This window comes from Bubalus kerabau, chromosome 4 (assembly GCF_029407905.1).
Source record: "Bubalus kerabau isolate K-KA32 ecotype Philippines breed swamp buffalo chromosome 4, PCC_UOA_SB_1v2, whole genome shotgun sequence".
NCBI classification, from domain to species: Eukaryota; Metazoa; Chordata; class Mammalia; order Artiodactyla; family Bovidae; genus Bubalus; species Bubalus kerabau.
Window position 1 is genome coordinate 102,502,544 of NC_073627.1, and position 21,814 is coordinate 102,524,357.

The window sequence follows — 21,814 nt, forward strand, 5'->3', positions numbered from 1 at the left end:
AAAGATTGAAGGCAGGAGAAGGGGGTGACAGAGGACGAGATGATTGGATGGCATCACCAACTCAATGCACATGAGTTTGAGCAAGCTCCAGAAGATGGTGAAGGAGAGCAAAGCCTAGGATGCCACTGTCCATGGCATCACAAACAGCTGGACACGACTGACAGACTGAACAACAACAATACTCTACTATATTAGTGTACTATATTTAGCCAATTGCATACTGATGGACATTCATATTCTTTCCAGTTTGGGAGATATTATAACCAACACTGCAATAAATATCCTTGGAAATAAGTGTTTAAGTATTTTTTTTTTTTTTTTTTTTTTTTCTTTTTTTTTTTTTTTTTTTTTAATTTTATTTTATTTTTAAACTTTACATAACTGTATTAGATTTGCCAAATATCAAAATGAATCCGCCACAGGTACACATGTGTTCCCCATCCTGAACCCTCCTCCCTCCTCCCTCCCCATTCCATCCCTCTGGGTGTTTAAGTATTTTTATAGGATGCATTCCCAGAAATGGAATTGCTGAGTCAACGGGTATACACAGGTAAAATTTTGATAGACATTGTCAAATTGCCCTCTTCCTCATTGTATTTGAGAGTACTTATTTCCCAAAATATTCTCCAACATTGGATATAAGCAACTTTTTTTCACAATATGATAGGCATAAAAACCTTATTTCAATTTATAATTCATCAACTATTAATGAAATTCAATATTACAGTTTCAATTCTACCACCCATGAAGGTCTATGAGAGTTGCATCTCAATTCAGTCTAGGTTTCCTGCTGATGTCCCTGATGACTCATCACTACCACATTTTAGACAGACACTTTGATCATCTACCATCCCCATCCCTTTATACAAGAACCTGAAGCCCAGAGAGGTTGGAGACATGTCAGCCCTCAAGTTGATACACAGTGAAATTGAAACTGACCAGGGCCAATGCAGTTACATTCTTTCTTGTTACTAGTTACTGTCCTAAGCAGATATTAAATTCTTATCCATTTTGATGTCCGTCCATTGTGTCTGACATGCTGCAGTAAGTACTAGATACCTTTTTATTAAATAAATGAATTGAAATAAAACAAGCTCTTTTGTTCTCTTATAGTAAGAAGATGTATCAGTAGATGTCCCTAGTGATTACAACATTGAAAGCAAAAAGACAACACTAGGTTTTTATTTATTTCCTATAATGTGATATCCAAATCATATTTGTGGTAATATAGAAAAATACAGATATACACAAAATATTTAACAGACAAGATTATTCAACCAAGTGGGTAATTATCAATGACATTTTACTTTGTAGTTAAAAGCAAAGCCTTCAGAATGAGAACTAGGGTCCAGCAACACAGAGAGCAGAAGGATATGGTTAAATTACATACAGTAAGGATACATAAGAGACTTGGGTTCAATCCTGGGTTGGGCAGATCCCTGAAGGAGAGCATTGCAACCAATCCAGTATTCTTGCCTGGAGAATCCTCATGGACAGAAGAGCCTGGTGGGCTACTAATGTGACTGAGCATGCATACACATGCACACAGAAATGAAAAGTGAAAGTGTTAATCACCCAGTCATGTCCAACTCTTTGCAACCCCATGGACTGTAGCCCACCAAGTTCGCTATCCATGGGATTTCCCAGGCAAAAATACTAGGGTGGGTTGCTATTTCCTCCTCCAGGGGATCTTCCCAACCTAAGGATCAAACTTGGGTCTCCCAATTTACAAGAAGATTCTTTAAGAATCTTTACAAAATGTTCAGCCTCAAATTTTTCCTGAAGGAAAAATAAGAGAACTACAGTGGAAGGAATCTAGTCATGAGCAAATGTAGGAAGCTGAGCTCTAGGGAACAACTGGAATTGGGCCTAGGAACCTCCTTCCTCTTTTCTGCTTGCACCCATGTAACCTAATAACCACATCATTCTCCACATCCCATAATGTTCCATCATCCCCGCCACATACCCCTCATTCTAAGAGGACATCAATTAACTGTACTCATTTTTATTGCTGTAAAATTACCACAAACTTAGTGATTTAAAACAATACCCATTTATTACCTCATAACTCTTTAGGTTAGAAATCTAGGCAGAGCATAGCTGGGCCTGGGCTCCTCGCTCACTGTCTCACAAGGCTGAAATCAAGGTGTAGTTCATTCACACTGTTGGAAGGATTCAGTTCCTTGTTTTTGTAGGACACAGACCACATTTTCTTGCTAGCTGTTGACTCTTAGCTCCCAGAGGCTGCCCTCGGGTTATAGTAATATATGGTAATACCTCATAAGGCCATTGGAGAAGGCAATGGCACCCCACTCCAGTACTCTTGCCTGGAAAATCCCATGGACAGAGGAGCCTGGAAGGCTGCAGTCCATGGGGTCGCTGAGGGTCGGACACGACTGAGCGACTTAGCTTTCACTTTTTACTTTCACGCATTGGAGAAGGAAATGGCAACCCACTCCAGTGTTCTTGCCTGGAGAATCCCAGGGATGGTGGAGCCTTGTGGGCTGCCGTCTATGGGGTCGCACAGAGTCGGACACGACTGAAGTGACTTAGCAGCAGCAGCAGCATAAGGTCATATCACAGTCTGGCAGCTCACTTCAAAGCCAACAGAAGCATCTCCCCCCAGTCTGCTGTGACAGTAATATACGTGACATCAGGTAATCATGTGAGTGACCATCACCTTTGTTGTGTCATATAACTTAATGAACGGAGCTACTGCTCCATCACAGTCACAATTTCCATCCACACTCCAGGGGAGTGGATTATTCAAGGCATGAACGCTAGGAATCTTAGGAACCATCTCAGAATTCTGCCTGCCACATAAACACAGCAGAGAGAAGCCCAAAGTGACTCTTACGAAATACTAATGACTAGCAGGTATGACAAAAGATGCTAAGCCCCATTAACAGCCTAGGAAATGGGAGTAACAACCACGAGACTACAACCAGGAAATGTTTTAAACAAGGAAAGAATATATTCTGAAGAGTTTTAACAGACTTTGTTGATTTGAAAATGATCATCTATGGTATATCTTAAGACATAAGTAGTTGAGATTTCCGAGTTTTCAAAACATCAATTAATGGTATTATATCAATAATAAAATCAGTATTTTCTTACTTAAAAATAATTCAATATAATCAAAATACTAAAAACCAATAACATAATCACAAAACATTACCTGGACTTGGAGAAATAAATCAATATCAATCTTTTAAATTATACTTCTATAAAGCTGCTACCTAAACATTAAGTTTATTCATTTCCTAAATACATAGGCTTTTTTGCACACCCATGAAAACTCTGCCTTATTTCTTAGTCAGCCTACATTCTTTTACAACTGATAATAGAGCATTTCTTCTTTTTATGAACTCTTTCATATTCCACTAAATCTATATTCTCATTTTCCTTTATTTGGTTTTTAATGAAGTCAGTCAGTCCTTCCCCTTTCCAGTTAATTTTTTAAATAGAATTTCACTGATGCTGAAACACCCACTGTCTGCTGTTACCTACATGCAAAATCCTTATCACCCATGGGAAATGAATATTTCAAGCAAATAAACACAAACAGTTGTGACTCTGAATTACTAATTCATTAGCTTGGCTATATCCTTGGTTAGGCTGAGTTGAGCTTAGTAATTTAAACCTGTTGTCCAGTAGAACTGAAATATAATGATGGTTCTATCAGATAAGCATAAGAGCTGCTAAAGATTTTTTCTTTATTTTCTTTTCCTTAAATTACATCTAAGCATGGGAACTAAAAACATTCATTATTTACTTTTGCAAATTTTATTTTAAATTTTTATTACTGAAGTTTCAAACATGACCACAAGTTGTGGCAATAGTACTATAAATAAAAGGTGCCCATTTCACCACCTATTATAATTTCAACAACATATTAACACATGACAAGCTTGTTCTACTATACCTTTACCCCCTCCTCCCTCAATTATTTTTAAGTAAATCCCACATATCATATCACAGAGATATTTTGGCATGTATCTCTAAAACAGGAGACTCCTTCCAGAAAGAGGAAAATATAATCACATGTAATAAATTATTATTTAAGATTGTCAAACATCCAGACTATGTTCATATATACTTGACTGTCTTCTAAATTTTAAAAACATGAATCATTAAATCAAGATTCAGAAGGTCCACACATTGAGATAGCTGGTATGTCTTTTAAAACTTTATTGCTTTTATGTCTTGCATTTGTTCTTGTTAAAGATAATGGATCCTTTATCCTGCAGACTTTTCTAAAATATATCATGCTAACTGCATACCAGTGATGTCATTTATTGAGTTCCTTTGTCCCCTATATTTCCTATAAATTGGTAAATAAATCAAGATGCTTGATCAGATTCAGATTTTTCTTTTTTCTAGGAAGATATTTTGTGGATAATATTGCATACTTCTACCAAGATAAGTTACACATATCATCTTTCTTTTAGATGTTATTAACTACTGATGATTATTTCTTAGACCCGTTAATCTATTGGTGGGGTGGCAAAATAGTGATATTTGTCATTTCTTCTCCATTTATTAGCTAGAATCCTTTTATAAGGGAAATGTTCCTTCACTAATTACTTAGTTCAGTTCAGTTCAGTTCAGTCATTCAGTCATGTTCAACTCTTTGCAACCCCATGAATTTCAGCACACCAGGCATCCTTGTCCATCACCAACTCCTGGAGTTCACTCAAACTCACATTACTGAAGTACAATTATATAAAAATGAGGACAAATACTTGATTCTTTCTCTTTAGAAGATTTCAAAAAATGTCATCAATGAGGTATTTTTAATACCATTATAAACCCATGAAACTAAGCATATTTGATGTATCCACCATAGTTTTTGTCTTAATTGATGATCAAATTATTTCATTTTTGACCAGTAGATGCTTATTCAGGTTGCCTTATGAAGTCCTTTGATATGACCCAAAAGTCTTTGTTACCTTTCTTTCTGATACTACAGAATATTTCAGGCTCACTTTGTACATTTCTTTTTGTCCCATATCTAAAATGAGCCATGGTGCCAAAACAAAACACAAGTTCGTTTTAATGTAAGTGATAAAGCCCATAATCTGGATACCAGAAAAGCAGTCTTTGCCGTTGGATGGTCATTCCTTTTAGATATTTTCAGTGTATCAGATCAGATCATTTGCTCAGTTGTGTCCAGCTCTTTGCGACCCCATGAATCACAGCACGCCAGGCCTCCCTGTCCATCACCAACTCCTGGAGTTCACTCAGACTCACATCCATCGAGTCAATGATGCCATCCAGCCATCTCATCCTCTGTCGTCCCCTTCTCCTCCTGCCCCCAATCCCTCCCAGCATCAGAGTCTTTTCCAATGAGTCAACTCTTCGCATGAGGTGGCCAAAGTACTGGAGTTTCAGCTTTAGCATCATTCCTTCCAAAGAACACCCAAGGCTGATCTCCTTCAGAATGGACTGGGTGGATCTCCTTGCAGTCCAAGGGACTCTCAAGAGTCTTCTCCAACACCACACTTCAAAAGCATCAATTCTTCGGCGCTCAGCCTTCTTCACAGTCCAACTCTCACATCCATACATGACCACTGGAAAAACCATAGCCTTGACTAGACGAACCTTTGTTGGCAAAGTAATGTCTCTGCTTTTGAATATGCTATCGAGGTTGGTCATAACTTTCCTTCCAAAGAGTAAGCGTCTTTTATATAGAGGTAGGGAAAAAAAATTAAAGATAAAATATATTGCTCTTGAATATTGATAATTACAACTCAGATTAGAATTTATAGAGTTGTGTGAGTTCTTTGTCTGCTTGCTTGTTTTGGAGAACAGCATTCAGTTCAGTCGCTCAGTCATATCCGACTCTTTGCGACCCCATGGAATGCAGCACCCCAAGCATCCCTGTCCATCACCAGCTCCTGAAGCTTGCTCAAACTCATGTCCATCGAGTCGGTGATGCCATCCAACTATCTCATCTTCTGTCGTCCCCTTCTCCTCCTGCCTTCAATCTTTCCCAGCATCAGAGTCTTATCCCAAGAGTCAGTTCTTTGCATCAGGTGGCCAAAGTATTGGAGTTTCAGCTTCAGCATCAGTCTTTCCAATGAATGTTGAGGGTTTATTTCCTTTAGGATTAACTGCTTTGATCTCCTTGCAGTCCAAGTGACTCTCAAGAGTCTTCTCCAACACCACAGTTCAAAAGCATCAATTCTTTGGCAATTATTAAGATTTAATTCACATATCATATAATTCACCCTCTTTAGGTATACAGTGTTTTTGGTATATTCACAGATTTCTGCAACCATCACCACCATCAGTTTTAGAACATTTCAATCACCACCCTAATGGCAGAAAGTGAAGAGGAATTAAAGAGCCTTTCATGACGGTGAAAAAGAAGAGTGAAAACACTGGCTTAAAACTCAATATTAAAAAAACTAAGATCATGGCATCTGTTCCCATCACTTCATGGCAAATAGAAGGGAAAACATGGAAACAGTGACAGACTTTATTTTCTTGGGCTCCAAAATCACTGTGAATGGTGACAGCAGCCATGAAATTAAAAAGACATTTCTACTTGGAAGAAAAGCTATGACAAACTTAGACAGCATATTAAAAAGTAGAAAAGCTATGACAAACCTAGACAGCATATTAAAAAGCACAGACATCACTTTGCCAACAAAGGTTCATATAGTCAAAGCTACAGTTTCCCAGTAGTCATGTATGGATGTGAGAGTTGGACCATAAGATTGAATGCCAAAAAATTGATGCTTTTGATTTTTGGAGAAGACTCTTGAGAGTCCCTTGGACAGCAAAGAGATCAAACCAGTCAATCCTAAAGGAAATCAGTCCTGAATATTCATTGGAAGGACTGATGCTGAAGCTGAAGCTCCAATACTTTGGCCACTTGATGCAAAGTACCAACTCACTGGAAAAGACCCTCATGCTGGAAAAGAAGGCAGGAAAAGAATGACAGAGGATGAGATGGTTTGATGGCATCACCGACTCAATGGACATGAGTTTGAGCAAACTCTAGGAGATGGTGAGGGACAGGGAATCCTACCATGCTGCAGTTCATGGGGTCGCAAAGAGTCGGACACGACTTGGCGACTGAACAACTCATCAGCTGTTACCCTCCCCAAGTCTCCACATTCTTCTTCTTCCCACTAACCCTAAACACAAGCACTAACCTACTTTATGTCTCTATATATTTGTCTATTCTGGATATTTCATATAAATGGAGTCATATATTGATAATATATGATCTTTTGTGAATGTGTTCCATTACTTAGTGTTAGGTTTTTAAAGTTCATCCATGTTGTAGCAAGTATGAATACTTCATTCCTTTTTATGGCTGAATAATATTCCATTGTATGGATAGACCACATTTTATTTGTTTATTCTTTCATCAGCTGATGAATATTTGGCTTATTTTTACTCCTTGGCTATCATGAGTAATGCTGCTATGAATATTAATATGCAACTTTTTATGTTAACATTTTTAAATATTTCTCTAGAAGTACAATTGCTAGAAATAATGATAATTCTATGTTCAACTCTTTGAAGCACTATCAGATAGTTTTCCAAGTGACTACATCAAATCACATTCTACCAGGAGTGTATGATACTATGATTTCTCCACATCTTTGACAACATTTATTACTATCTGATTTTTTGTTATAGCCATTATGCATGTGAAATGGTCTCTCATTCTAATCTGGGTTTGTATTTCCCTGATGGCTAATGATGTTGAGCATCTTTTCATGTGCCTGTTGACAATTTGTATATCTTCTCTAGATAAAATTCTATTCATATCGTTTGAACATTTTTTCCTAAATTGTGTTATCTTTTTAACTGAGTTGTTCAAGTTCTTTGTATATTTTAGATATAAGTCCCTTATCAAATATATGATTTGTGATTATTTTCTCCCAGTCTGTGGACTGTTCACAGTCTGATCCTAACCTACACTACCAACTTTATCTCTTGCCTCTTACTTTGATGAACTCTATAGTCTAACCATGGCTTACTTTCTGGCCTTCTATGTAGAGTCCTGAAATTCCAATTGAAGATTCTTCTCTTCCTCTTAAACTCTAACTAAACTTCCAGAAGATTGAAGCCTTCTCCAGATGACCTGCTAACTGCTACTGCTAAGTCACTTCAGTTGTGTCCGACTCTGTACGACCCCATAGATGGCAGCCCACCAGGCTCCCCTGTCCCTGGGATTCTCCAGGTAAGAACACTGGAGTGGGTTGCCATTTCCTTCTCCAATGCAGGAAACTGAAAAGTGAAAGTGAAGTCCCTCAGTCGTGTCCGACTCTTAGCGACCCCATGAACTACAGCCTACCAGGCTCCTCCGTCCATGGGATTTTCCAGGCAAGAGTACTGGAGTAGGGTGCCATTGCCTTCTCCACCAGATGACCTGAAGAAAATGATAATCCAATTATCTTTTCATATATGCATCTCCTATAATATCTAACTTGACTGATCTCATATCTAATTTGGCTGACACAAGTAAAACTGAATTAATTATGAGATAACCTGCATGCTATTGACCTACTGACTCTCAGGACAACAGAAATTCAGAGAAAGATCAAATAAATGTGGTCTATGGAAGTTAGAGAAAATATCTTCCTGCAAGATGTAGAACTTGGGCTAGAATCTTATATAAATAAGAAGGTATCTTTTTAGAAACATATCTACATATTCCAATGACTAGCAATATTCCTCTCCCTGCCAATTTCATTCAGAGTTTAAACCTGTTTCCTAAAGTACAGCCTGAGGGAGAATAAGTACAGCTCTTTCATAGCCTTTATATATGAAGATGCTTATTAAATTGCAACCAATGTTTTTTACTCCAGGCTTCATCTCACCTCCTCAGCTATCGCTCATGTTCTTAAAAGAACCTCCTAGAATCTTCCTTAGACTGATCCTACAACACTTATTTATCCCAGGAAATTTGGATTATGATTAGATTTATTTAAGAATTTAAACAGTCACCTAACTAAATACTGTCCATTTATAAATGGGAGATAGCAGGGTATAATAGAGCGGATCTGTTAGCCTTTACAGAAGCTTATTTTTTTTTCCAATTTCCCTTATTAAAATAACTGTTTTTCATTAAGCCTTACCCCCAAACTATGATTCTGAATTTGCAAGATCTTTCAGGATCTTGATGTATAATTTTTATGACTCTGAAAAAATATACTAGTTTATACCATCTAAGTGCTCTCCCACATGTGATCTTGCTTAAATTTCAAATATTCCTTACCCATGCTTGTTCTGCTATCTCCAGTTTGAAGTTCATTTCTTCAAAGTCAAAAAGGGGGAGGAAAAAAACCCTGCATTTGGTAAGAGTTAGTTCAAAAAGTATAGAACTGAGAACTGAAAAACTGAGTTTCCCCTCTCCCCCTTAGTTCAATTACATTGTGTTTGTGCCTTCGGGTAAAATTCACAATCAGTACTGACTCCACTTCTTCATCTGTATAAAGAAGCAAGACTAAGTAATTATTGGAACTTTCCTCCATGTATGTCTTCAGTCATTACTTTGCTGACAAAGATCTGTATGATCAAAGCTATGGTTTTTCCAGTAGTCATGTATGGACGTGAGAGTTCGACCATAAAGAAAGCTGAGCATCGAAGAATTGATGCTTTTGAACTGTGGTACTGGAAAAGGTTCTTGGACCGCAAGGAGATCAAACCAGTCAATCATAAAGGAACTCAGTCCTGAATATTCATTGGAAGGATTGATGCTGAAGCTGAAGCTCCAAAACTTTGGCCACCTGATGCAAAGAACTGAGTTATTGGAAAAGACTTTGATGCTGGGAAGGATTGAAGGCAGGAAAAGGAAATGACAGAGGATGAGATGGTTGGATGGCATCACTGACTCAATGGACATGAGTTTGAGCAAGCCCTGGGAATTGGTGATGGACAGGGAAGCCTGGAGTTCTGCAGCCCATGGGTAGCAAAGAGTCAGACATGACTGAATGACTGAACTGAACTGATGTCTTCAGTAAGTGTACTTTCCATTGTCTGGTTGAGTTACAAACCTTTTAATATTCAAGAGGCTCCATGTCAGCATCTTCCTTGGTAAGGTCAATTTTCTCCTACCCTGAGGTTTTTTTAGCCCGTGTAATTGCTAGACAATTTACAGAATTTTCATAAAGCCTACGAATCAGCCATTTTCCATACTCATATATGGTCACCTGCTTAGAAATCTCAGTCTTTTGCAAGAAGTCCTGTAAGATTTCTGACTTTGATCCCCACCATTATTGCAACCTTTGTCATTAAAATCCAAACAACTTGGGTGGTGTGAAAGAGGCTATAACTTCTATGTGACGACAGTCACCAGAGAGGCCTAGAAGTCAAAGACAAGACTCTGTAGTTCTCATAACTGCAGTGCAGTGGCAATGCTTAGTTGCTCAGTCGTGTCTGACTCTTTGTGGCCCCGTGGGCTGAAGCCCACTATACTCCTCTGGAATTCTCCAAGAAAAGATACAGGAGCAGGTTGCCATTTCCTACTCCCAGGGATCTTGTCGACCCAGAGATCAAACTCACATCTCTGTGTCTCTTGCATCAGCAGGCAGATTCTTTACAACTAGCACCACTTGTGAAGCCCCAGATCCACAATATAACTAACATGCAACTACTGTATAACTGCTGCTGCTGCTGCTGCTACTGCTCCCCCATCCCTGGGATTCTCCAGGCAAGAACACTGGAGTGGGTTGCCATTTCCTTCTAACATATGCTAAACAGTACCTAATTAAAATGTACAATTTGATGTTTTGATTTATACACACACCTGAAAGAGCTATTGCCACAATTACAATAAGGACCATAGCCATCATTATTAGAAGCTTTTTCCATCCCTTTTAATCTATCTTACCCCTTCCTCATGTACCCTTCTGCTGTTTTAGATATTTAAGAGATATGGCCTCTTTTGGGAATGGGGATCAGAAATTCTGCTTTTAACTGGCTCCCAAAGAGATCCCCTAAATATCAAAGTTGAAAAACCTTTGCCTTGGGGAAGGAACTTCACATTTTTTAAAATATGTTCAATTTGGGGCTTCCATCCATGAATGAATACCTTTTTTTCCTCTAGATTATTTTTTGATGTTTTTTAAAGTCTTTTTTTTCCTATTGCTTATGATATGTGTTCTATTTCAACTATTTCATCCTTATCTTCTATTTTTTAAAATTTCAAGCCAAAGTAGCTATACAGTCATAATTACTATAAACATACAGAACTGTGACATAGAGTTCTAAGAGAAGATGGGTGATAATTAAAATCTCTGAACTTTACAAAGTTCTGAGTAAAACTATAAAAGGCTTATACTTCATCACACAGAAATTTTCAAACACTTCCATATATACAAAGTTTCCAAAAATGTATAATATACATTTTCAAGAGACATGATTCACCTCAAAGTCCTAGATAATTAATTTAGAAAGCTATTTTTTTTTAAAGTGTTCATCACAATTTCATAAGTCAAAATTTAAAATTATTTGGATTTTACTGAACATATGTTAGGTCCATGAATCAAGGCAAATTGGAAGTGGTCAAACAGGAGATGGCAAGAGTGAACGTTGACATTCTAGGAATCAGTGAACTAAAATGGACTGGACTAGGTGATTTTAACTCAGATGACCCTTATATCTACTACTGTGGGCAGGAATCCCTTAGAAGAAATGCAGTAGCCATCATGGTCAACAAAAGAGTCCAAAATGCAGTACTTGGATGCAAGCTCAAAAACGACAGAATGATCTCTGTTCATTTCCAAGGCAAACCATTCAATATCACAGTAATCCAAGTCTATGCCCCAACCAGTAATGCTGAAGAAGCTAAAGTTGAACGGTTCTAGGAAGACCTACAAGACCTTTTAGAACTAATACCCCAAAAAGATGTCCTTTTCATTATAGGGGACTGGAATGCAAAAGTAGGAAGTCAAGAAACACCTGGAGTAACAGGCAAATTTGGCCTTGGAATATGGAATGAAGCAGGGCAAAGGCTAATAGAGTTTTGCCAAGAGAATGCACTGGTCATAGCAAACACCCTCTTCCAACAACACAAGAGAAGACTCTACACATGGACATTACCAGATGGTCAACACCAAAATCAGATTGATTATATTCTTTGCATCCAAAGATGGAGAAGCTCTATACAGTCAGCAAAACAAGACCGGGAGCTGACTGTGGCTCAGATCATGAACTCCTTATTGCCAAATTCAGACTTAAATTGAAGAAAGTGAGGAAAACCACTAGACCATTCAGATATGACCTAAATCAAATCCCTTATGATTATACAGTGGAAGTCAGAAATAGATTTAAGGGACTAGATCTGATAGACAGAGTGCCTGATGAACTATGGACGGAGGTTCATGACATTGTACAGGAGACAGGGATCAAGACCATTCCCATAGAAAAGAAATGCAAAAAAGCAAAATGGCTGTCTGAGGAGGCCTTACAAATAGCTGTGAAAAGAAGAGAAGCGAAAAGCAAAGGAGAAAAGGAAAGATATAAGCATCTGAATGCAGAGTTCCAAAGAATAGCAAGGAGAGATAAGAAAGCCTTCCTCAGCAATCAATGCAAAGAAATAGAGGAAAACAATAGAATGGGAAAGACTAGAGATATCTTCAAGAAAATCAGAGATACCAAGGGAACATTTCATGCAAAGATGGGCTCGATAAAGGACAGAAATGGTATGGACCTAACAGAAGCAGAAGATATTAAGAAGAGGTGGCAAGAATACATAGAAGAACTGTACAAAAGAGATCTTCACGACCCAGATAATCATGATGGTGTGATCACTCACCTAGAGCCAGACATCCTGGAATGTGAAGTCAAGTGGGCCTTAGGAAGCATTTCTATGAACAAAGCTAGTGGAGGTGATGGAATTCCAGTTGAGCTATTTCAAATCCTAAAAGATGATGCTATGAAAGTGCTGCACTCACTATGCCAGCAAATTTGGAAAACTCAGCAGTGGCCACAGGACTGGAAAAGGTCAGTTTTCATTCCAATCCCAAGGAAAGGCAATGCCAAAGAATGCTCAAACTACTGCACAATTGTACTCATCTCACACGCTAGTAAAGTAATGCTTAGAATTCTCCAAGCCAGGCTTCAGCAGTAAGTGAACTGTGAACTTCCAGATGTTCAAGCTGGCTTTAGAAAAGGCAGAGGAACCAGAGATCAAATTGCCAACCTCTGGTGGATCATCGAAAAGGCAAGAGAGTTTCAGGAAAACATCTATTTCTGCTTTATTGACTATGCCAAAGCCTTTGACTGTGTGGATCACAACAGACTGCGAAAAATTCTGAAAGAGATGGGAATACCAGAGCACCTGACCTACCTCTTGAGAAACCTATATGCAGGTCAGGAAGCAACAGTTAGAACTGGACATGGAACAACAGACTGGTTCCAAATAGGAAAAGGAGTACATCAAGGCTGTATATTGTCACCCTGCTTATTTAACTTATATGCAGAGTACATCATGTGAAATGCCAGGCTAAATGAGGCACAACCTGGAATCAAGACTGTGGGGAGAAATATCAGTAAACTCAGATAATGCAAATGATACCACCCTAATGGCAGAAAATGAAGAAGAACTAAAGAGTCTCTTGATGAAAGTGGAAGAGGAGAGAGAAAAAGATGGCTTAAAATTCAACATTCAAAAAATGAAGATCTGGCATCCGGTCCCATCACATCATGGCAAATAAATAGAGAAACAATGGAATAGTGAGAGACTTTATTTTCTTGGGCTTCAAAACCACTGATGATGGTGACTACAACCATGAAACTAAAAGACACTTTCTCCTTGGAAGAAAAGCAATGACAAACCCAGCAAGCATATTAAAAAGCTGAGACATTACTTTACCAACAAAGGTCTGTCTATTCAAAGCTATGGTTTTTCCAATAGTCATGTACAGATGTGAGACCTGGACAATAAAAAAGGCTGAACACTGAGGAACTGATGCCTTCTAACTGTGGTGCTGGAGAAGACTCCTGAGAGTTCCTTGGACTGCAAGGAGATCAAACCAGTCAATCCTAAAGGAAATCAAACCTGAATATTCACTGGAAGGACTGATGTTGAAGCTGACGCTCCAATACTTTGGCCACCTGATACAAAGAGCTGACTCACTAGAAAAGATCCTGATGCTGGGAAAGATTGATGGCAGGAGGAGAAGGGGACAACAGAGGATGAGATGGTTGGATGGTATCACCGACTCAATGGACATGAGTTTAACCAAACTTCAGGAGATGATGAAGGGCAAGGAAGCCTGGCATGCTGCGGTCCATGAGGTTTCAAAGAGTTGAACGTGAGTGAATGACAGAACAACAAAAGTTCAAATGGGGCTTCTCTTCAATGGGAATTTATATAGGGCATAAAATGTGATTACCAAAAACATTAAATAATTTATACTAGCAATATTAACATTGTTGACATTTTCCTTTACACTGTTATTCAAATATGTTTTAAAAGGATTCAGATAAAAGTACAGTATTTGGAAGGTCCACTAAATGTGTTTATTACTTACTGTTGTAATAAAAGCGAACTGAAATCCCATCTCCATAATTAATGCTTTAAGGTCTTATTTATTCTTTTGATCATTACAACTCCAGGCAAAACTTAGAAAACATAAAAAGCCCTTACATTTCAAATAGAAGCATTATTATTTTACTTCTGAGTAAAAGAAAGCACAATGAGTCATTGCCATCAAATGGAAAAAATGCCTTATGGTAAATGATGCCTCTTTTTATTGCTGGTGTAAAAGTCCTAGCTCTGAGAGTAACCTAGGAGGCACTGCAAGTGATTTTCTGTGAAATGAAATAAAACCAAATGATCAATGTGGAGACTAAAGTGTAACCTAGACTCAGAATTAAGCAGGAATGTTCATATCCTAGTTTTTATTACCAAGCTGCTGAAAGATGTTAAAATTATATGGGGTAAGTAGGAATGAGGATATAACTAAAGAGTTTTGGCTTGGCATTCTCCTTCTCAAGGAAATGAGACAACCTCTCAAAGACATCGTTTCATTCTTTGATTATACATCTAAAATACTTTTCTGAATTGTATAGCTTTATTAAATCTCTGTAAGAGTAAAGCACTCTCTAAGGTATTTCTGTGATTTCTAGAAGGGCTAAATGAGGATGGCATGATCCTTGATTACAGTGTTTTGACATTTTTTTTAATCTAACTGACTTCAAGTAACACCAAGATATCTCAACAGTATTTCATTTTTTAAAAGTTAATACATTAAAATTTTTGTTGGAAAGATTTAATCATCATTCATTCAACAAAAATGTTTTATAGGTCCACTCTGCCCATGTATAGGATTCTGCTGCTGCTGCTGCTAAGTCGCTTCAGTCGTGTCCGATTCTGTGAGACCCCAGAGACGGAGCCCACAAGGCCCCACCGTCCCTGGGATTCTCCAGGCAAGAACACTGGAGAGGGTTGCCATTTCCTTCTCCAATGCATGAAAGAGAAAAGTGCAAGTGAAGTCGCTCAGTCGTGTCCGACTCTTCGCAACCCCATGGACTGCAGCCCACCAGGCTCCTCTGTCCATGGATTTTCCAGGCAAGAGTACTAGGATGCTAGAAGATTTAAATCTCCCACTTATTGTTTTCACTAAGCTAATCTATCCAATATTGCTCTAAAAAAGGATAGCATAAGTCCTTATTATTTAACTCTCATTCAACAAATGCCTCTTTCATGAAGCTTTCTCTGATCATCTCAACTAGAAATCATGCTTCTCATCTCTCTACCCTACGGTCATATATCAATCTTGTCCTTTATTTAATTTAGTTTCTTATCTTTCCATGTTGGTCCTAAGCTCCTAGACAGGAGGGGTCCTGACTCTCTACACTGTTATTCATTCATTCATTTATTCAGCAGGAATGCTACTGAGCCAGGCATTATGTGAAATTTAAAGATAAATAAGACACAGGTACCATAATCAATTTGATTTTAGTTCTACTGGTGAAATAAGACATGCGTACAATTACCACGACATGATTCCTATAAACTGTTGTACATCTAAAAATTGAGTTGAGTTGAAGGCTTTTCGAGGAGCCTGGAGGGCCAACAGTCCAAAGGGTCACAAAGAATAGGACACAACTGAGAGACTAAACACAACACATACACATCTGGCCCCTGCTTCTTTATATAGCTCACATAATTTAACATGATATCATGGGCAAAGTAGGGACTAAATAAATTGGTGTTGGATGAATGTTTGTTGAGAGCACTTTTTAAGATCTCACTGTTAGGCCCATCAAATTTTGCTTTTGGTTCATTTCATAAAGCCACCCACTATGACACTTTATTACATTTGTATTTTCAGATTCTGGTGGCTCATAACGAATATAAGGAGACAGAAATCTAAACTAAAATGTGAGGTGGCAACAACTAGTGAGAAAAGCACTGACCTTTGAGTCAGGGAAGCTGCTCTGGACTTTGGTTCCTCCATTTCCTCATTGTGTGAATTGAATCTTAACCTCTGACTCTAGCTCTCAGTTTCCTTATCTGTAAAACAAGAATAACAATTGTCACCCAAGGATGTTGTTATGAGGCACAAACAAAAGAATGCACTGAAAGCACTTGGAAAACTTCAAGACATTTTCTAAATGACATTGTGAGCTCAGAGGGCTTATGGCCAGTAAAGAGTAGCACGTAGTCAAGTCAATGAGCACTTTCCTTGCTGCTGTGAATTGTCAGGCTGACTTTCCACTGACACCTTATCTATTTAGAAAAGTCACATTTGTCGTGGAATTTCGGTCTTTCCAGCCACAACCTGAAAATATGCCTTATGCAGATAAAAGCTTAGTGGGATGCAGCATTTGATGCTTCTGATGATAGTTGTAAAATCTTCAGAAATCTTTATAATAAAGGTAATAGGCAAATACAGCCTTGCTAGTCACACATTTATAGTAGCTTTCAATTATAATTTTTTTTAAATTGTGTGAGGCAGTGTGCAAAATGCTCTAAAGATGAATGCATTCTCAGCATGGTATGTGGAGAGAAATATCAACTTCCAGTCAGAAGACACCACGTGACTGCACCACAGTACAGACTGGGTTCTGGAGTCTGAAGACCTAGATTCAAGTCTAGTCACTTAAACTAAATGAATCTAGTATCTGGATTCTCATCCTCATTTAAAAAAAAAAAAATAGGATCAGTGTTGGTCTCTGCCACACAGGTTATTATGAGGATCGAATCTATTAATTCAGTACAGCATATCCAGACTGTTTGGCCAATCAGTACTTTTTTCATCTTTATCACCTAACAGCAAGTTACCTTGAGCCAAACTACTTAGGGGCTTCCCTGGTGGTTCAGCGGTAAAGAATTCACCTGCCATTGAAGGAGATGTGGGTCTGATCCCTAGGTCACAACTAGAGAAGGAAATGGCAACCCACTCCAGTACTCTTGCCTGGGAAATACCATGGACAGAGGAGCCTGGGAGGCTATAGTCCATGGGATGCAAAGAATTGGGCACAACTTAGCAACTAAACAACAAGGACAAACTTCTTAACCCTACCACACCTCAATTTCCTTATCTGTAAAATGAGGATAATAATAAAGTTTTGTCACTGTACTGTTATATTAAATTAGATGGTGTACAATCTGGAAAATAGCACAGATGTTTTCATTTCTATTATCACCTCATCCTCTTTCACTTCTGCCACTTCACTCTTCATACTAACCACAGTAAACTACAAGGATATGCTCTCTGGAAGGAAATTCTGGAATAAATTAAAATTCCAAGAAAACTGCATTTTTATCACAAGAAGTTATCTCCCTTGGGCTATGTGTGTTTCACATCAACAGCAAACCCAGAGCCATCTAACCTGACAGTACAATGCTGTGTGGATTAGTGTCAGCAAACCTTGAGAAGCAATTGGCTGCAGGACACCTGGGGCCCATCACCCCTTCTGCTGATTCACTGGACAGCAAAGAACAGCATTCCCAGATGTTCAACCATGCAACACCCTCCAGGCCTAAAAAAGATTACAAGGGGGATCAATATGAGTTCCTTTCTCATGACAGTAATAAGGAGCAAGGGAGTAGACTGGCATCCTGTTGAAGTGAATAAGTGTTATGGGAAGAACTGAAATAATTAAATCATTTTTTGCTCACAGCTCTCAAGGTCTGGGTTCACTGACATGTACTTTAACAGTGTTTCCTCCTCAGCTGTGTATATACATCAGACACTTCTAGGTTAACAAGATTTAAGACATTATGAAGTGCTACTTCCTGAAGAAAGGCCACACTATTTATTCCTCATCTAATCAATACCAGTATCCAGACCAAAGGAAACATATACACATACAACCCAAGTTGTCTGTGCTTAATAGTTCACATACAACTCCTTGAATTCGACGAATGTAAACATTAGTACCAGGATATAAGAGGGGATGCTTTTATAAGGACAGAATTTACTCAAACATCAGTTTGAATGACATTTCCTTTTTTTATTCTGGTTGAATGAGGTACTGCAAAGAGTCAATATTGGTAGATTGAAGTAATGTGGGCATCTGCAGTGCATACTAGCTGCCTTTTTCTAAGACACGAACATACTTCACACACACACACACGGAATCATAAGCTGCGGACTCAGTGGTAAATTATTGTAATCATTTTTAGAATACTCTAGGTTAAATCATTTAAAAGCCTATTTTTCAGGTTCTAATTGTATAAATCATCTTTTAATATTAATACACCCATAATAATAATATCTGTAACAGCACTACTTAACTGCAAAATGTGTTACTGATATTAGTTATTACATCTCTTAACCAAACCCTAAGACAATGAGGTCAGTGATATTTACATATTATTCAGCAGTCCACACAGTAGGCTTCTTTTAAGGTTCAACTTCAAACATTTTCCTCCTAGATTTAACTCATATGCCTCCTTTCAATTAAAATTTTTCTTCCTATCTTCTCACTAAATTTTCTTACTACCTCTGTTATAACATTTATCACAGCTTATTGATATTATATTTGTTTATACATATATGGAGATCTCTTCAAGAAAACTAGAGATACCAAGGGAACATATCATGCAAGGATGGACGTGACAAAGGACAGAAACAGTAAGGACTAACAGAAGCAGAATAAATTAAGAAGAGGTGGAAAGAATACGTAGAAGAACTGTACAAAAGATATCTTAATGATAAAGACTATTAGAGCTAGACATTCTGGAGTGTAAAGTCATGGGCCTTAGGAAGCATTGTGAAAAACAAAGCTAGTGGAGATGATAGAGTTTCAGCTGAGCTATTTCATATCCTAAAAGATGATGCTGTAAAAGTGCTGCACTCAATATATCAGCAAATTTGGCTGATAAAGAAGGCTGAGCGCCAAAAAACTGTAGTTTTCAAACCGTGGTGCTGGAGAAGATTCTTGAGAATCCCTTGGACTGCAAAGAAATCAAACCATTCAATCCTAAAGGAACTCAATGTTGAATATTCATTGGAAGGACTGATGCTGAAGCTCTAATACTTTGACCACCTGATGCAAAGATATGACTCACTGGAAAAGGCCCTGATGCTGGGAAAGACTGAGGGCAGAAGGGGAAGGGAGCAACAGAGGATGAGATGGTTGGATCGCATCACTATTCAATGGACATGAGACTGAGCAAACTCTGGGAAACAGTGAAGGACAGGGAAGCCTGGCATGCTGCAGTCCATGGGGTTGCAAAGAGTTGGACACAACTGAGCACTGAATAACAAAAATACTTAGCTTCCAGATAAGACTCCAGATGCCAAGAAGGCAGGCTCTATTCTGCTCATCTTTGTGTAAGCTGCCCCCTTTACTTCTCACCACTAGGAGTTTGCACCTAGCTGATCTTTTTTACTTTTTAATATATATCTATTTTGTAAAATGTTGCTGGTCATCCAGTTATATTTTAACTGTGGAGCTGTTAATTCTGACACTAAAATACAGCAATTATGCAACCAACCCTCACCCCTTATAAAAATGTGTGGTTACCTACTAGGGACATATGTAACCAGATTTGTTTTGTGCCTTTCTCTCAGCTACACAAGGGACATGCCCTCCTGCCGTTTGTAGGGTGATACTTTCTCTCCATGCTGTCTGTGGTAAGTGGCAAGCAGTGCTTTTCCCTAGTGAGAAGGAAGTCAATAGGCTGTATTTTACAGTGACAGCTGGGCCATTTGACTTGAGTCTTATTACACTTGATGGCTACCTTTAGGGAATGTCTTTTTCAATTGTTTATTTTCCAAGCTTTTTGTCAGTTCAGACTACAGAAAACAAAAGGGGAACCCACATTTTACTAATGTGCACTCATAACATGAAAAGCACTTTGTCAAACATGGACTCATGAAGATATTTTACTCTAATGAAATCCACAGATATTTACCAGATATTAATAACAATATGGGAATGATACAAATTTAATAAATTCTAACAGTCCACTCATGGGTATTATATTTAGGAAATAATAAGCATATAGATATATAAATTTGAAATTATCTGAATTACTTAAAATAAAAGACCTCCCTAAATACCAAATTTAGACAGGTTTTAATAATAGGCACTCATTTTAGGAAGGCACTTTATCCATACTTCTCAAGCCATTTACTGCATTTTTTCAGTGGGGGAGCCACTGACATTTCAGCAAAGCAATCATTATTGCATAACGCTGTTGTAAGCATTACTAGAGATTTAGTATCCCCGGCCCCTGGATACTGCCATTACGACAACCAAAATTCCTCTTATTGTTTCCAATTGCCCTCTAGGGTAACAGCAGTGAACTGAGTATACTAGTCAAAATAGGCCAAGTGATGCTGCAGTAACAAACAACCTCAAACCTCAGGGATATAATTTTTTTTTAATTTCTCTCTTACTCTACATATATAAAACAAATCAAGAGGTACATTCTGCTCATTATAATGACCAAGGACCAAGGCTGATAAGGCTCCACTGCAATAAGCACACACACAGTCACTATAGCAATGGTGATCATACAGGGTGTATTGGAAAGAAGAGACGTCACAGTTAGAGAATTATAGCTTCAGGTATCAGAATGAGGCAGAAAAGCATAATTTTGAAGGATAAGGGCACACCTTGAGATGCAAAACCTAACCTCTAGGTTTCCTAGAACTAGTTTGTTCCTTCAAGTAAAGAAGGTAGTGTTGAACAGGGAAGTCCACCAAGAAGGCACTGTCTCTTGGCAGTAGAGAAGAATAAAAGATTTGATTAAAAACAATACAAAGCAAAACAAGGAAATAAACAAACAAGAAATCATAGCTGCCTATTCCATTCATTGAGGAGAAAAGCAGGCTAAAATTACATAAGACTCCCTAAACCACAGGGATAATTCCAACTGGCCTAGAATTAATTCTGGCTCTGTGCTAATGTAAACTTGCTCCTAATGGCTGATGAAACTCACTTTTTCAGAGATACTTAATAAATAAGGGAACAAAATCATGATATTCAAATATATGCTAGGGAAAAAGGAAAGGATTGTAAGCTATGAGAAAAAAATAAATGTTAGATTCATAATAACATCCAAAGAATATTCTCATGGAGCATGTAAAAATTATGACCAAATCTCTCTCCTTGAATTTTAAAAACTTAAGAACCAAGTTATTCAATGAAGGAAAAGCTCAAAACACAAATGTAAGAACTTATAAGATAACTAGACAGAAGGAGAAGATAAAATTTAAGCTGTCAGAGCTCAAGAAAATCAGTGGGAGGAAAAATAAAACCATCAAATTTTGAAGGATAAAGTAGAGGAATATAAGGGAGAACAGACACTGTTATAAACATATTAAGAAGAAAAACTAAAATAACTAAGAAAGTGAATGCAAAAGAGATACAACAG

The 21,814-nt window shown here is 38.0% G+C and overlaps 1 long non-coding RNA gene across 1 annotated transcript in view; it reads right to left on the reverse strand.

The window, feature by feature from the left end:
* Positions 1-17,966, reverse strand: part of LOC129651559 (uncharacterized) — a 28,677-nt gene extending 10,711 nt beyond the window's left edge. Inside the window, exons 1-2 of the long non-coding RNA XR_008714197.1 lie at positions 17,853-17,966; positions 16,396-16,492 (exon numbers count right to left, since the gene is read on the reverse strand). This is a non-coding gene — a long non-coding RNA (uncharacterized LOC129651559). The remainder of the gene's footprint in view (positions 1-16,395; positions 16,493-17,852) is intronic.
* Between the last annotated feature and the right edge of the window lie 3,848 nt (positions 17,967-21,814).